Here is an 18,317-nt window from a genome sequence, read left to right as displayed (position 1 = left end):
ACACTCTATACAAAAAGATCGCCAGAACAGTACACAGAGGATGTCCACAGGGGTCTGTATTTGGCCCACTCCTCTGGAACTTGGTATTTGATGAGTTCTTGAGAATGGACCTAGGCACAGTGGGGGAGCCGACCTGCGCAGATGACCTGATTTTGACAGTGCAAGCAAACTCCAGAGCCCAATTGGAAATCCTAGCTAATTAGGCCCTGCAGATACTCCAACAGTGGGCCAAGAAGAATTTCTTAACAATTTCACCTACAAAGACATTGTCGGCGCTACTCAAAGGAACCCTGCAACTGATACGACCACCCCAGATTAAGATTGATGTGACAACTATCAAGTTTGCTACTCAACTAAAACACCTGGGTGTCATACTAGACAATAACTTATCCTTCCAACCACATCTCAAATTCCTAAGACAAAAATCAGAAACTACTCTGCCATGGTAGCTAGGGTCACAAGGCGAGACTGGGGTCTCAAAAAGCGTACCCTAGCATAAATCTGGTACGACAAAACTGCCTTGGTCTCATAAATAAGAGAACCCTGGATGCAATTCAACGCACCATCCTCCTCACTACCACACGTGCCTGCAGAACGGTGAGTAACCCAGCGCTTCAGGTGATAGCAGCAGTACTTCCACTTGATCTTGAAATCGCAAGAACAGAACTCCTCTACTACTTATCTAAGGGAATAACCACCACTTTCCTGGAATTTACAATAGACCCAATAAACAACCATAAGGCAGAAAAGATCCGGCTTCAGTCTCACCTGCTGCAGGTGTGGCAGGACAGGTAGGCAGAAACAACCAAAGGAGCAATCACCCACAAGTTCTTACCGCAACTTGAAAAAATCTATCCAAAATCGTCTACTTGGTTCTTTCCGGGGTTGCAAACAACATACTTGCTAACTGGACACGGCCCCTAAACGCAAAGTTAATGGACTTCGCCCTTGTAGAAGACCCATGCTGTACATGTGGAGAGATGTAAAGTTGGGAACACCTCATGTACGACTGTCCGCAATACGAGGATCTCAGGTGCATTCTAATCACGAGTATAAGATACCTCCCCAGAGGGCAAGAGTTTCACCTACTGGATTCAGAGGAGGAATACAGAGCCCTAACCAACTTCGCTCAAGAACTCTTCTCAAGAAGGAGAACGCTAAATGCAATACACCGGGAGTGAAAGACGACCAGCCAGATAACAAATCAAAACATCCTTTCAGACACACCCCGAAATGATAATTATGTGGAAGATACTAGCTGTCTACCAAGAACCCCTGCCTATGTACCAACAAATATGAGACCTAAGTGAAACTGACAAATATACTAAATGAAGATAGAGAACCAAAAACAAAGACATTCAACTTGGACGGGACACTGTCCCACGAGTGACTCTACTACCGGACATGATCTTATGACTACACTACGACTGATGCAGCCTCACTGCCATGTAGGCAAATGGCGATCTCTACCAGCTCTCTTGCCTGCTACCTTTTTTCCTATCCCTGGCATGGGGGAGGAGGAGATGGTCTTCCTGTTTCCTTCCTCTCCTACCGCCCCATATATTTCGCCTGGTGAGGCATGGCCATGCCTTACTGACCACCTGGGGTTGCCTTCCCTATCGATCCCATACTTCTGTCTCCCCCCAGTCTCCAGTCTCTTCCCCCTACTCTGACTAATACACCAGCGTAAACCCCACACAATTAATCAAAATTAACGATTTCTAAATTGAAACCTGAACCACATTAACCTCCCCTGGCTTTTCTAAACTTAAGTGCCCCCGTTTTTTTTTTTTTTTTGTTTTTTTTTTTAAGATCTTAGCCACCGAAATCTCAGGAAATTAGGTGGCAGGACCTGCTAGAGTACATATAAGCTACTGAGTTCTTGGTCTACCTCCACGGGCGCAACGTTGGGCCCCAGTTGGGATTTAGCGGCTAAACGACCAGAAAAACAACAGTACACGACACTAAACGATCCAAGACCCACACACTTAAATCTCTGGCATTTACAGCGTAATGTAACACACCACAATGTAAACTACGCGGAGATGGGGAAACCCTGGTGCCGCTTGACCCTAAACACACTTCACACTTACACTTAGTCGGACCACTGACTAGTCTACCGACTCGTGCGTGCGGCTGGTTAAATCAGTGCTCCGCATTATTGTGTTTTTAAGCGGTGATTTCTTACTCCATAGTATGGAATTTTTATACTGATAGAATCGAGATGTCATGCATGATCCAATTCTAGTGCCTTCTGATGTGTAGTATGATCAGGTAATTTTTTATATCCATATTTGTTTCTAAATTCTCTATACGGAAGCTGGCATTCCTTCCACATGATAACCCTGCAACGTACAATAGCAGTTGCAATTATTGCCTGAAGGATTAACGTGCGAACTAAGACACTACGTTCATGCACCTGCAACAGAGATTGACCTTCATTTCACTATCCCTTTGAAGAATAACCCCGTTCCCACAGGGAATATTGTTTACTTAAGGGAAATACGTATCAGCCGACTACAGTGTCTGAGGAGATTTCATGACATTCTTGCTAAGAAACTGAACATTGGAAATTAGGGAAAAAAAATGTGTTTAATCAACAGTGTAAGTGCTACAATGTATTCCCACAAGAAGACTAACCTTATTGGAGTGCCTTGGTCAGAAACCTTTGCTATTCTTTAGCCCAGATACTAGCGTTATTCTCTGTTTTCCTTTGTTTGCGAGACTGTATGGTCACCATGCGGCTCGCGAAGGGAAATTAGAGAAATACACCGGTATAACGCGGCTGCCGCGATAGGATCTGGCCCTTGACTGGGGAAGGATCCCCCACTAGTTTGGGGGATCCTTTTCATGGTGAAGTGGAATTTCTCTCTCGTGCATTTCCCAACTTTTTTGATCTGACCATCATCTTTAGCGTCCTCAGAAACCACTAAGGAAAATTTTCCCATCGTTCTAGGGGAATTTCTACCCTCGGCTGTTTCCCCACCCATGTGTTTCGGTGGGGGAAGGTAAAACACACAGACAGTAGTGTACCTCTCCAAATTAACGTACGGTCCCGTGTGAGGCATCTTTCAGCGACTCCCGAAGAGACCTGTTTAGGAAAACAGCAGCACCTCGATAAACCAGACAATTCCGATTATCCGGAAAAACAAATAAAATGCATGAAAACGACACGGAAGTCATTGAGATTGATACCCTCAGCCAAACTGAAGAGAGAGACAGGAAGAGGCCGAGGATCATAGACCAATTGCCAAAAGAAAAAACAAAAATGGAACAGTACCAAAATCTGACCGGAAAACCCGGAGTACCAGCGAAATAAAGGATCAGTATGAACACCTAGGAGGGACAGATGACCAACCCAAGCCTTCAGAAAATGCTAAACTCGATTCAACACTACCAAAGGGAACCGTTCCAGAGCAAACATTACTGCTGCGAAGGGCCTTAAAAAATCTGATGAAGGAAACCAGCAGCAGAATAACATCCGTACTACGAGCAGAAATCGTACACCAATGGAATAAACTCGAAGCCATCTTAATGAACACATTCGGCCAACTACAGAAGGCAGAGGCAATATTGGAAGCACGAAACATGGATGGAGACAAACAAATGCTACAGCGCGCTCCATCGTATGCACAAGCGCTGAGGACACCAGCAAGTGACTCGACAGTGGCCGGCAAAGCACCTGAACCCGAAAGAAAGACCCTACCTAAACAACCACACTTAGTGGTCCTACGACCAACAAAACCCCACGACAACCAGTCCAGTGAACAACTCAAATCCCAAATAATGACTAACCTAAACGAAGAATTTAAGACAACAAGAATAAAGGCTATAAGGAAAACAAGGAACGTCGGACTACTGATAGAAACGGAAACAAGAGAGGAAGCACAAAGAATAATAGAAAATCCGAAAATACCTGAACTAGAATTAACTGCTACTGCACCCAAAAAACAAGGCCCTTCAATCGTAATTTATGACCTGGCCAATGACCTTACCCCAGACCAACTATCAGAGGATCTATTCCAAAAAAAATGTACAGGCCATATTTCCGGACAGGAATAAGGAAGGCCTAGTGACGCCCAAGTACATAACCAAGTCAAGGGACGGAAGCCGCGAGAACTGGGTTGTTGAGCTGGCGCCCATGGCATGGAGGGCTTTAAGCACCCAGAACAGAAACTATGTTAACTGGGGCAGTCACCGCTTTCGGGAGCATGTGACTGTGCCCAAATGTTACAGGTGCTGCAAATTTGGGCATACAACCCACACATGCACCCAGACAATTCCTATGTGTGGGCATTGTTCGGAAAAAGGTCACGCCTTCCGTGACTGCCCAAACAAAAACACTGACCCAACCTGTGCGAACTGCAAGAGTTTAAAGTTAGATAGCACACATTCAATCAGAGATGGTCAATGTCCTACATATCTCAAAGCAAAGAGTTTGTTCCAATCAAGACTCAACTATGGGAACACGTCCTAAAAAATATAACATCACACAGGTTAAATTCATGCACATAGAGCCAAGGCGGTCGCCGGCCAAATCCGCAAGAAGGCGGAAGAAGAAAACATTGATGTAGTAATATCACAAGAACTATATGTACATATGAAGGCTGTCAGGGGCTATCCCATAACATACAAAGTAGTCCAAACGGGAGATGACACCCCATGGGCAGCGATCTTGGTAAGAAATCCAGATATAACGGTGACCAAAATCACTCAACTATGCACATCTTGGGCCGCATGTGCCCAGCTCAACACGGCCTTGGGAGCGTTTATGGCATAGCCCTTTACTGCCGTCGAGGTGAGGACATCGACTTCGCAGTAAGGTACCTAAGTCTGGCTAGTGATATAATGCAAAAATGCAAAAATGGCTCCCAAATGCAAAAATCATCGTGGGAGCAGACGTTAACTGCCGTCGCCAATGTGGCACAGCCATACACCAGGGGTACCAGAAACGGGACCAGGTTGGAAGAGTTCCTGGCAATCTCAACATTAACTGTACTAAACTTACCCAACAATTTGCCTACATTCTGCAACACATTATGGGAGGCCACTATGGACGTCACCATGGCAACGAGGAATGCTGCCAACAAAATTTCCAACTGGACCGTCCGTGAGGCCTGGACAACGTCTGATCATCGTGCCATTACGTTCAGTCTAAACAAATCACTGGCCACAGTACCTGTGAACAGACAAACCGCCCATAGATATGCCATAGCAAAGGCAGACTGGGAACTCTTCCAGACCACCCTACGGAATAGCATACAAGAACGACAGAGAGAATTCCAACGTATCGAGGACCCAAGAATCCTCCAAATTAAAACGACTGAAATCATAAAACAAGCCAGCGACACAGCCATCAGGAAGAAAAATCCAACACAAGGGGAAGTGCCCTGGTGGAATCAAAACCTCCGGCGACTCAGGAAGGAGGCGCAGGAAAGAAGAAAGGCCTTCCAGCGAGCCAGGCGCTCCTGGCCGAGGGCGGAAATTGAAACCCTACGACAGAGCTACAAAGAGGCGAGAAATGCCTATACAGCACAAATTAGAGAAAGCAAAAACCAATCCTGGGAGCGCCTGGTCTCCACCACTGGAAACAAGGACCCTTGGGGACTTGTATATAAGCTCGTCACCAATAAACTCCCCAGAGGGGAAGTAGTTGAAGCCACTAAAACGCCTGAAGGATACTTGACTACACACCATCAACAATATCCTTGACGCTGCCTTTCATCCAGAGATACAAACAATGACAACACAACAGAGCAGAGTTTTCCCGGCCAACGAGACTCACCAAATGGCAACAAAAGAGCACCCTTTCACCATGGAAGAGATCAGCAATGCAGCAGCATTAATAAAGGGAAATAGATGCCCTGAACCGGACCTTCTGGAACCCGAAATTATCAAAAAAAAAAAAAAAAAAAAAAAACGGTAGAGTACGCTCCGAACTTACTAGTAAACCTAAATAACATCTGTCTCTGAGAAGGTACCTTCCCGACTTCCTGGAAGATGGCGAACGTTAAACTCATCCTAAAGAATCCAACAAAGCCACCATACCTTCCGGACTCCTACCGGCCCATTGCACTTTTGACAGATAACAGTAAGCTATTTGAACGACTACTCTACACACGGATCCAACATTACTATGATGAGGCAGGCCTGGCCTCAGCAAACCAATCCGGCTTCAGGCGGGGAACCTCCGCCGTGGACGCCTTAACTCACCTCCTGACCAAGGTAAACAGATATAATACAAAGTACTTCCTAGTGATAGCCGTGGACTTCGCTGAGGCGTTCGACTCACTTTGGTGGCCGAGCGTCCTGGCGAGGCTGGGCGAAGCCAACATGCCGGAAAACCGCTATAACACCATCAAAAGTTACCTAAGCAACAGAACCATCAAAGTCACCGCCCCCTATGCCACACTCTCCAGGCATGTCCATCGGAGCTGCCCTCAAGGTTCGGTCCATGGCCCACTACTGTGGAATATTGTCTTGGACACCTTTCTGAACATCGATCTCCATGAAGTACAATCTCAGGCATTTGCGGACGATCTCATTCTGACGATACAGGCAAACTCAAGAGCCGCATTAGAGGTCCTGGCAATTGGTCATTTCAGTCGATTTCGCCGGGGCGTTCGACTCACTTTGGTGGCCGAGCGTCCTGAGCAGACTGAGAGAAGCTGCAGTACCAATCAACTTATACAAAGCAATGGAAGACTACCTTTCAGGCAGAAGAGTGGAAATAAATACAAATTATCAAAAAATCACAAGAAACGTACATAGGGGATGTCCAAAGGGGTCTGTCTTGGGTCCTCTCATTTGGAACATGGTCTTGGACGATTTCCTGTGCCAGGACTTGGGGCTGGCTGAGGCCCAGGCCTTCGGACGATCTCATTGTTTTTGAGGCAGATTCCAGAGTCCAACTGGAAAACATCGGTAATCAGGCAATGCAGAAATTACAATACTGGGCCACAAAAAAACAGCTAAAAATTGCCCCGACGAAAACCATATCCATCTTGCTGAAAGGAATTCTAATTGACAAACTAAAAACGAGAAATTTTTCTATTCAGATTGATGAATCCAGTTACTGACAATAAGGCTCTTTTAATGGCATACGTTCGTTATTTCGATTATGATCGTAAATTGCAAGAAGAGATGTTGTTTGTAAAATTTATAGAAACTAACTCTAATAAAGCATCCATTTTTGCCCCTTTAAAAACATGGTTTGATGAAAAACAAGTACTATTGGAAAATGTGGTATCCTGTGCCACTGATGGTTGGGAGACATAAAGGTTTTATAGCCCACATAAAAGGAAGTATGTCCCGAAGTTTTTGCAATACACTGCACTATGCACGGAGATCATCTGGTTGCAAAAAAATATTAGTCCAGTTCGTTATCAATTTCTCAATATAGTTATTAAAACCATCAATAAAATAAAGTAATATACTTTATTACTTTATTTTCAGAAAATTTTGTGTTCATACTGAAGAACAGTATGTGAGGCTTCTTTTACATATAGTAGTCAGACGGCTTTCTAAAGGAAACTGTCTATCAAGAATTGTAAACCTTTTTAATACGATCATTAATTTTTTTAGAAAGCGAAGAAGACACACGAAGGAGATCGGCAAACACAAAAACAACATATGGCTTGGGTTTTTCGAAAACTTAATGAAGTATCACTTCAACTTCAATGGAAATTAATTATGGTGATAGACAGCAAACACGTATTAAAAGTCTTCAGTGAAAAACTGGAAATATTACAAAGCAGTTTAATGAGATAAACAATTTCATGGTATACAAGAGTAAGAGTTAGCTCAAATCAATGACTATCTTAGCGAGAATGATCTTAAGAATTATTCAGATCATTTGTGTTTTTGAAAAGGTGAAATGAAAAATAGATTTTCAGATTTATTTTCTTTTGAATGGCCATGGATGTTAGATCCAATCGGATGCGATTCCCGGTCTGCTAGCGAAGAGATTCAAGAAGTCATTGAATTAAAATGTAATAAAGAATGAAAATTTAAATTCGAAAAAGGTGGAAATAGCTGAGTTGTGGGGATTAAAAACAACTAAACTTCTTTAAATAAATTTTTCTGTTTATACTCCGGGACGACCAAACAGTCAGAGGAGTTAACAAGATAGACAGAATACAAGAAACAGCACCGTATTCAGCAGTCACGGGTTTGAACTCCGGTCACTCAAGGCACGTGTACTTACGCACCCCCGCGCCCGACCACTAGGCTACGGCGGCCTTAATCCAAGAGTGTTGGCTGAAATGGCCAAAGTACTTCTTTGTTTTCCAATTTCTTATATGGTTGAAAGTGGTTTTAGTTCAGTAAATAAAATATTAACAAAGGAAAGAAACAGAATTGGTATATGTTGAAGAGGAGACAGAATTAAACTTACTAACATCATACCGAACCATCATACCTACTTTTAGCAAAGAAGCATCAGGCTCAGGTATCTCATTGAATAAAAAGAGTAGGTATAAAAGTTTCTTGTTTGAAATTTCATGGGAGGGGCGATTAGTAAAAAAAAATTATCTAAAAAGCCCTTTAGGGGACGATAATTAAAAACAGGTTGAGAAACATTGTATTAGACGTATATCGTTAAATTTAGATTCTCGATTGTATTTAGGTTGGTCAGTCCATAATATTAAGGATTTTATAATAGCGTTCCGGTGCTTTAAGTGTTTAGGGTACGGGCACTTCGCAAAAAAACTGTAACAATCAGAATATACTTGTGGACATAGTTGTTAGCAAGGCCATCAGGTTCCTACTCCAGACTCCCACGAAATTTGCCCTAATTGCAAACTATAATTCATCTGTAATGCTATTAAAAAACACTGATTCGTATTTATAAAATGCCTTTATAATAATAAAATAAAATAGAATATACTATAAAATAAAATAGAAATACGTATTGACTGTATATTAAAATATTAAAATAAAATAAAATAAATAAATAGTGTATAACTAAAATAAAATAAATAAATAGTGTATAACTAAAATAAAATAAATAAATAGTGTATAACTAAAATAAAATAAATAAATAGTGTATAACTAAAATAAAATACAATAAAATATAAAGTTAAAAGCGCTAAAAATCACTGAAAACCATTAACACAGTAGCTTTCAGCAGCAGCAGCAGCCGTCATCAGCAATAATGGTTACAGGTTATCCGACAATTTATATAACACATACGTCTCAGCACAGGTCCGTGACACGAACTATGGCATCTGCGCACGGTCCACTTCTCGTGCATTGGAACCGGAAATTGGACAGGCCACTCTAAATCGATCGTCTCTCCTTAGGATAAGGACTTCAAAGAGTGGATGAATGCGGCAGCCCTTATCCCTATTAAGACTAGCGTTCGGACGAACGTATTCTTAAACTCCCAGCCATTTCCGATTCCAAAAGCCACGTGCTCTATCCACGATCACGGCTTCTTTGGCTGTAATGCCATGGCCGGTTTCCCAGGCACGTTGAGCCACAGCTGAACCTCCGTAATTAGCGGTGTTGAGGGCTCTAACGTGTTCCCCCAGGCGATCCCGCCGCCTGAGTTTCGTTTCCCCCCACATAACACTCCCCACAATCAGGGCACTCAATTACATATATAACGCCACTAGTGTCATTCCCGCAATAGGATCTTTGGTTGCAGACACTAGTGTGTGCAGCTTCCGACCTGGCAGCTGTACACAGCGTATCTTACACGAACGTAAGATACGGGAAATGTGTTCCGAAATGCCCGGATAGTAAGGAATGTATGCGGTGGAAACAGGTGTAAAAGCATCTCTGCGACTATTACTCCTACCTATTTGCCTCTCTCAATAATGCCTGGGGGTAACTGCACGTTACAAGGTCCTCCGTAAGACGTTTAATCTCGTCGGATCTCACTTCAGATGAGGAGCAGTGGGACCTCACCTTTTCTATTAAGGCCTTACCACACTATTCTTGTGGCAGCTGGCCTGAGCAGTTTTAAAGAGTGTGTATTAGCCACGACACATAGGTTTTCTGTAAACCTTAGTTTTAAAGTGTCGGCATTCTCTGTACACACACACACACACACACACACACACACACACACACACACACACACACACACACACACACACATCTGGGAACGTAAGGGGCCCTCCCTGCGCAACCTCCGAAGTAAACCGAATATAAGGCTAACCACTATTCAACCAATTGAGTATTTCTATTTCGTGTCCTCTTTGTATTACCGTGAACGTGTCATCAACATTTCTCTTCCATTCTCGTAATGGGGGAGGACTAGAGCTCCCCAACATCCTGTCTTCAAACTCTTCCATGGATAAGTTGGTTATAATTGCACTAATAGGTGAACCCATGGCCACTCCGCGGACCTGCTGGTACATATCCTTTCTAAATAACATAGTGGTACTAGATAATCACAGGCCAACACCTCCAAAAATATCCTCACCAATTAGGACTGTCCTATCTTTCAAAGTACTATGCCTACTGAAAGCATTCCGCACACAATCCAAGCCATGTTCGACGGGTATACATGTGAACAAAGAAACGACATCGAAAGATACTATAATCTCACCCTCTTGAACCTCCTGAGCTCGGACGAACTACACAAATTCCCTGCTTTTTTTAATAGCATAATCTGAGTGTTCCACCATGGGGAATACAAGTTCAGCCAAAAATCTGGATAGTGCATGTGTCGGACTGCCAACAAACGACACAATAGGTCTGAGAGGTACCCCAGCCTTGTGCACTTTAGGCAGGCCATAAAATCTAAGTAAGTGGCAACCCGACGCATGCAATCTCAAGGAAATCTCCTCAGATATTTTCTCCGCCTTAAGCCAACTCTGGATCAATTTATTATTTCGTTGTTCTAGTCCGCTCACTGGTGAGGATATTTGTGAAGGTATTGTCCTATGTTTATATAGTAACCCTGCGTTATTTAGAAAGGTTATGTACCAGCAGATCCGCGGAGTGGCCATGTGTTCACATATAAGTGCAATTATAGCCAACTTAGCCAAGGAAGAGTTTGAAGACAGGATGTTGGGGAGCTCTTGTCCTTCCCTATTACGTGCATGGAAGAGATATATTGATGACACTTTCACGGTAATACAAAGAGGAACGAAATAGAAATACTCAACTGGTTGAATAGTGGTTTGCCCTATATTCGGTTTACTCCGGAGGTTGCTCAGGGAGGGGCCCTTCCGTTCCTAGATATGTGTGTGTGTATACAGAAAATATTGAGGACTTATTTTGCTGATTTACAGTACATAATACTATTACGTTAACTTGTCATTTCAGTTTGTACACGTAAAAGCAATAAAATGCATGCTTGGTTGTCATGATTGCCATTTGCATGGTTTCTCATATTTCCATTTGAATGGTTTCTCATATTTCCATTAATTACGCATTTTACCCTTTGGGAAGATGTTTATAGCAATTAGGTATATCAGGTGGAGTCTTTTTATTGGATTTCATCCACAGAGATATATATCTCATCTAACAAATGCATTTCGAACATTTCTGCAACCCACAATGCAGCGCAAAACACATTATTTGCAAAATTCACAAAGTGATGCAGTTCTTTTGTCCGCCACAGTATTCCACCAAACTATATGCCACTGTATTCCTCCGACCAAATATTTGGGTATTTATCTAGATGACTCTTTGCTTCTTACCACATGTTAGGTACATTAAGGAAAAATGTAAGACGTTTCTAAGCAGGTTGAGACAGGTTACAAGGCAAGGATGGGGACTGAAAGGAAATACTTCATGATTGCACTACAACTGCATCTTTTTGCCCATTGGCCTAGCAGCTTGGGGCTATAGAGCCAATAAATCGGCTGTGATAAAGCAATTGTTACAGGTGCAGAGGGCTGCCCTCTGTTGATGTCCCGGGCTTGTAGAACGTTGACCCTACAGGTTCTGCTCTGGAAACTTCCTATAAAAATTGAGACTCAACACCGATTCTTGAAGTACCATCTAAAGAAGAATATTCCAGTTGCATTGGATGACGTTTAGCTCGATTTAGCTGTTCCCGTGGCAGCTGAGAAAATGAGACTTAGACTTAACAGATATTTATTTAAAGTATACCCAGTATAAAATAAAATAAAATAAAATATTTCCAGTAGCTTTCGGAACTCGTGTCCCTTCGTCAACTGACAAATTTGAATACATTACAAGCAAAGTGTGGCACGTTACTCATTCGTCATTGTTACTCATTCGTCACAATGACGAATGAGTAACGTGCCACACTTTGCTTGTAATGTATTCAAATTTGTCAGTTGACGAAGGGACACGAGTTCCGAAAGCTACTGGAAATATTTTATTTTATTTTATTTTATACTGGGTATACTTTAAATAAATATCTGTTAAACTATGGACCCCAGTACTCCAGGCCCATTTGTCACTAGACTTAGACTTATTTTTGTCGAGAAATGGCAAAGAGACTGGTCGGCTTCAGACTTAGGAAGTATCACAAGAGAGTTCATGCCAGCAGTTAAGGAAATAAAGAAAAATGAACTACTCTGGTTTGTATGGTACTTTTATATTAACGGGTCACGGGAGCATCAATAGTAAGCTTTTCAAATTGGGCCTTTCCAACTACGCCATGCCTTTGTGGTTATGACGAAACTGTTAATCACATACTTTTTGGTTGTCTTTTTTATCATGACTATCGACTGGAACTACAACGTACTACAGATGTTTTAGCAGGGAATAATAAATAAATTTTTGTTCAATTTCAACCGGTTTTTAATGCATTGAATATATTTGCGACGCGTGCATTCAAGAGAAGAGAAGAACTTAGGTCTTTGCTCCCCGGCTAAGCAATGAAGATTTTTTTTTTTTTTTTTTTTTTTTGATTTTCTATTATGAGATATTGATATAGTGACTGTACTGCTTATAGACAAGTTTTGTTTTACTGGACTTGCACCTGAATTGGACTTGTCTGACTAGAAATTCTCTTTGCGACAACTTACGACAGTATGGTTAAACGGTTTGGGTGGCAGGATATACAAATTAGTTGACATATTTTCCTGATGGGACTCTCACTTGAATTGGGCTTTACGGATTTGGATTGTTGCATCGATATATTCTGAAATCGTATATTGTAACAGAACTATATTGTGACAAGACAAAAATTTTGGACGTATTTCTTGACTGGACTTTCACTTAATTGACTTTAGAACTTCTATTGAGACAGAATGGACAGAACTACAATGGGGATAAGATATGTAAACTGGACATGTTATCTTGAAGCAACTTACCCTTGAATTGGACTTATTTGACTTTGGATTGTCACTCTGATACGATTCATATTGTGATAGAATTCATACTGTATCTCCATTGTGGCAGAATTTATAGATTAATATGACATGTTTTGCTTGACTGGGCTTGATTGATAGTGTTTATCTTTATGTTTCTTGGACTGAAGTGAGAATTTCCAAGACAATACTGCCTGCATATAGTGTATATTGTTGTTTGTTTGTTTCGGGATTTATTAGATGCATCGGCAACTATGGCCATAGTGCGCCACTATATTGTTGTAAGTAACTTTAATGCCTTATGTATTGGAAGTATCCATGGGGCATGATTTTCTCCATAAGTTTTGGATTTTTCTTTTTGACAGAGATCATTATGATTAAATTATTGCTGCTGATCCTAAAGAAATAGGATGCGATTCCCATAGGATATTATTCTATGAATGGAGAAGCAAGTTCCACTTCTCCTTCTTCCTTCTTTACTTCTTATATCTTCTAAATTCTAAGGTGGATCCCTCTGCCTAATCCCCCCCCCCTTTGCTATCCTTTCCTCCTATAATCCCAGTTCCCAAACTTCTCCTTCTTATTGCTCTTATTTTGGTTCTCTTGGGACTTTGCCTCAGGTTTGCCTAGCAAGTGATAGCAGATCCTGACACGCCTCCACGTGGCGGGGATGAGGGGGTGGGACGTGGTGACCACGTGTTGTCGCTTTCCACTTTCCATCTTAGCAGGTGGAAAGTGACCACGTGTTGCCGCTTTCCACCTGCTAAGATGTCAGGCGCCGGCCATACAACACTATACAGAACACCACACAAAACTCACACACAATACACCACATACACATGACCGGATATAGCGAAAGCCTGTTCACAAGATGTACAAAAGTGGCTAATGGGGGAAACCCTGGGGTCCGCAACAACAACCCTTTAAAAAATAATAATAATAAAAAAATCTTTAAGGATCGGATGTCTTCCTTCTAAATGTATCTTCAAATTTCGAGGCTTCATTCCTTCGTTGGCAAATGTTTCTTCACAAACGACACAAAATGGAACAGGTGCATCATCGGGTCATTCTCTTTGAAATCCATACTGAATGTATCTTACGTTGTACTTTCTTCTAACGGTCTTTTTCTCGCCCTTTTTGCTGGAATAATCGCTCCTTCAGAGCTTGTGTTTTCAAAAAGATGAAGCCACATTTTTAAGTCCTTTGGTTACTCATTTTGATTCTGAGGGTAAAAAAGAAAGTATAAATGAAATACTTTCTTTTATAAAGTATTTCATTTATATGAAATACTTTATAAAAGTATAAAGTATAAATAAATGAAAATGAAATTGGATTTTCACAGTTAATTGTAATAATTATTGCTGTTACATTCAAAATTAAGACGTATTCACCAAATAAAATAGTCTGAGCTACTCTAAACTATTATTCATTACTTCGTCTTCGGTTTACGTTTTAAGGAATACCAAGCAGTGCCGTTGGCCAATACATATAATCCTACTTCCTATTTTATAGTGCAGCTTTAAAGATATCTATAAGTAATATACTGTAAGTAAATAAATATAAATATTATTCTCCTATATTTCCAAACTATTACAATTTGAGATAAGTACTCTGTTGCCTTTATCGCATATTAGAACGACAGAACACAACGCGAAAGTATGCGTCTTCCATTCCAGTCAAAAAGAGAATGTTCACTAAGATCTTTCGCAATACTAAATTTGAACGCAGCAGACAGCTGGGAGGAAAAGAGCACAATAGAAAATATACACTGAGTGGTCACTGAACTACGATCACCTATATAATACCGTGTTTGGCCACCACTGTTACTAGGCGCTAATTGTACTAGACGTTTGAAGACAGCCGTACTGCCTGCAAGGCTTTCCACATTATCGAAATAGATGACAGTTGGTATCCATACGCCTCACTTCCCGTTTTAAAACATCCCACAAGGTGTTCAATTTAATTGAGGTCAGGCGAATTTGGAGGCTAATCAGGATCGATGATATATTCACTGTGTTCCCCAATCACTTGTACACAGTGTGGGCCCGGTGACATGGTGCATTGTAGTCTTGAGGGATCCCGTTTCTCTATCCGGGAAAAAATACAACGTGGCAGATTGCACATGGTCTCAACCATCCTGTCTGAATAGTGGGCACGTTATTATAGTTCCAGTTCTGTTATATTCCAGGGCGAGAGATGTTTGACCCATTCAACACTATTCTTTGTATACTTTAACCGCGGTGGGCCGTGAACAACCGACATGACATTCCCTTTCAAACTTGTCTCGGTTGTTCACTGATAATAAACGATGAAACAATTAACAAATGCACCAAGAGAGTGTTCATTGTTTCCCTTAGGTAGGAGGGCGGTGAGTGGGATAATTGGGAAGGGTTAGGCTCCTAAGAAAATTTAGTTTCAAAAATCTAGCCTGTTCGAGTCTGGAGGTTTCGTGAGCCAACGGGAGGCATTCGCAGAAAGACTGAGAAATTTCTGGAACGGGTTTTGTGATCAGATAAACCTCGGTTATTTGGTACCTACCATGTGTTTTCAAAGTGTTTAATACTGTAAACCCACTAACATTTTTTTTTGTTTCATTCTAGAGATAACAATATAGTGCCACATAGCCTATTGGGATAAAAAATATTTTCTGTCTGCTCGAGTCCCGCCTTGGAGGCTTTCAAGTCCCACCGGTTGAGAAACGCTGCTGCAATGTATAACCGACACGTACTTGACAGTTCTTAATTTATTGACTACTTTACTAATCATTAAGTGAAGTGCAATATTTTTTTATATCAGTGTTACTGTCAGATAACACTGATATAAAATATACAATATACCGGTGCAAATATATCTAAATTCTTTGAGAAACAAATAGGAATCAAGGTGGCTGTGAGACTGTGAAAACAAGATATCGCTCCTATACTTCATTCTCAATTACTTGTGACAAACAGGATGAACTAAAAGTGCTAGATACCAGCACCTGGCCTCCAGGAACTCTAGTAAAAATGTAAAAAGAACGAACCTTTCCTCCTCCTACCGCATGAGATCGACAATAACACAGGGATAGAAATCAACGTCAGCTTCATGCCAACCCATCTCAATAACTCTCCTTAAATGCTTCTACCAAAATGTACGCAGTATCAGTAATAAACTACACCCTCTACAAACCATCATGTTACTAGCTGAATATCAGTTCACCTGCTTGACTGAAACCTGGTTATCTCACGGAAGGTAACTGAATGTCATAGGTCAGCCTCTCGATTACCTCAGCCTCCATAATTCCAGGGTTAGCAGACGCGGCGGAGGTGTTGCATTACTATACTCATCCAGTTTCAAGCAGTCCAGATTTCAGGGGACCAAATCAGATAACTTCGAAGCCCTAGGTGCCACATTAAGAAAGCATACCATACAACCCTAAATTTGTCTTGTATATCTAACCCCTGACCACACAGAAGATTCACAAAGTGAACTGATAGCACGGATAGCAGCCAACCTAGCCCCCAATATCCCCACCTTCATTATAGGCGATTTCAACATACCTACGCCTAGACGTTGAACTCAAACGTTGGTGCAGCTTTCGGGAATGAGGTGATTGCGAAAACAGTATTCTCCATCAAATACTTAAACCCAGAGATCATCCTTGCACGTCTCACAGAAATCTACAGCAAGACTCAATAGACATTGTTATATCTAACCTGGCTAACCAGCTATACTTGAAATTGCCTCCCAAAGAGCTTCCAAGCAATTAAAATTCTCTGATCGATCCAATGCATGGTTCAATGCTGAAGTCCGAGAAGCATTCAAGATGAAACAAAAAGCTTTCAGAATATGGAAAAAGTACCAGATGTACAAGAAAGAGCGGGCAACCTTCCTCAAATGTAAACGAAAAGCAATCCGGCAGCTGGTACTCAACAGAATAAACCACTCCAAACGTATTACATCCAAATGCAACAAAGATTTCCATATCGATGAGAAGGTATTTCAGGAATGGGTATCTTTGACTTTCAATAAGGTGCCATCATACCCAAAAACTCCAAACCTAAGTGATTTCTTCATGCACTCCAGACAGCCCCTTTCAACTATAACTATAAAAAACAACACCTTATAAATACCATCAATAGACTTCCCAATAAATCTACAATTGGTCCTGACGGCTTCCCTCTATTTATGGTTAAAGTGTGTAGTGCCTTCATTGTAGAGCCCCTTCTTGTAATATTTAATCGCATATTGAATTCCGGATCAATCCTGACAATGTGGAATCACTACAGGGTACAACCCGTAGCCAGTAGAAGAAACCGTAAAGAACCTAAGGACTTGAGACCAATCTCAGGTGGGCTTCTCGGTATTAAAAGTGTTTGAGGAAACTATCTAATCAGCACTGATCGACCAATGCTTTTCTTATAGACCCAAACATCTGCATACTGCGATCACCAAAGATCTACATATACAAATCTACTGGACACCCTATTTAAAGTTCAAACTGCTCTCAACAGTAAATCTCAGTTGGACGTCATCTTCCTTGATATTTCATCTGCTTATGATAAGCTCTCAGTTCCCGCTCTCTTCTACATTCTAGAAAAGTACTTTGTCATTACTGGAAGCCTGCTAAAAACCATCAACCTCAACCTTACACCAAGACAACTCATCATCAGCTATAATTCCTTCCAACACGAGTGCATTATAACGAGAGGAGTACCGTAAGGAGGTTTCCTGTTCGGTCTACTGTTCGCCCCTGCCCTTGAACCTTTCCTCGCAAGGTACACTGATTTCTCATCATATGCAGACGACCTCAAATTATACATACCATCTAAAGAAGCTGAATAAACTCACCTGTCAAATTAGCGAGTCCCTGTCCTGATCGACAGCCTTGTAACCTATCTATTGAAAATAGGTCTGGAACTAAACGTATCAAAATCAGCTCAACTTACCTTCACAAAAAAGAGAATCAAAAATTACATCACAGCCTATCACAACGGATTACAGATAAGGAAAGTGAAGTCTCACACCGACCTCGGCATGACTTGGGACGAGGCCCTCACTTTTCAGACCCATTTCTCGACCATGAGATCGAAG

The 18,317-nt window shown here is 41.5% G+C and overlaps 1 protein-coding gene across 2 annotated transcripts in view; it reads right to left on the bottom strand.

The window, feature by feature from the left end:
* LOC150089303 (high affinity nerve growth factor receptor-like) overlaps positions 1–18,317 on the bottom strand; it is a 306,611-nt gene that overhangs the window by 52,631 nt on the left and 235,663 nt on the right. The window lies entirely within an intron of this gene.

The sequence above is a fragment of the Mastigoproctus giganteus genome, chromosome 2 (genome assembly GCF_048544385.1).
Source record: "Mastigoproctus giganteus isolate SK-2022 chromosome 2, ASM4854438v1, whole genome shotgun sequence".
In the NCBI taxonomy this organism is placed as follows: domain Eukaryota; kingdom Metazoa; phylum Arthropoda; class Arachnida; order Uropygi; family Thelyphonidae; genus Mastigoproctus; species Mastigoproctus giganteus.
The sequence above is the reverse complement of the archived record's forward strand: the minus strand, read 5'-3'. Positions and strand labels throughout refer to the sequence as shown.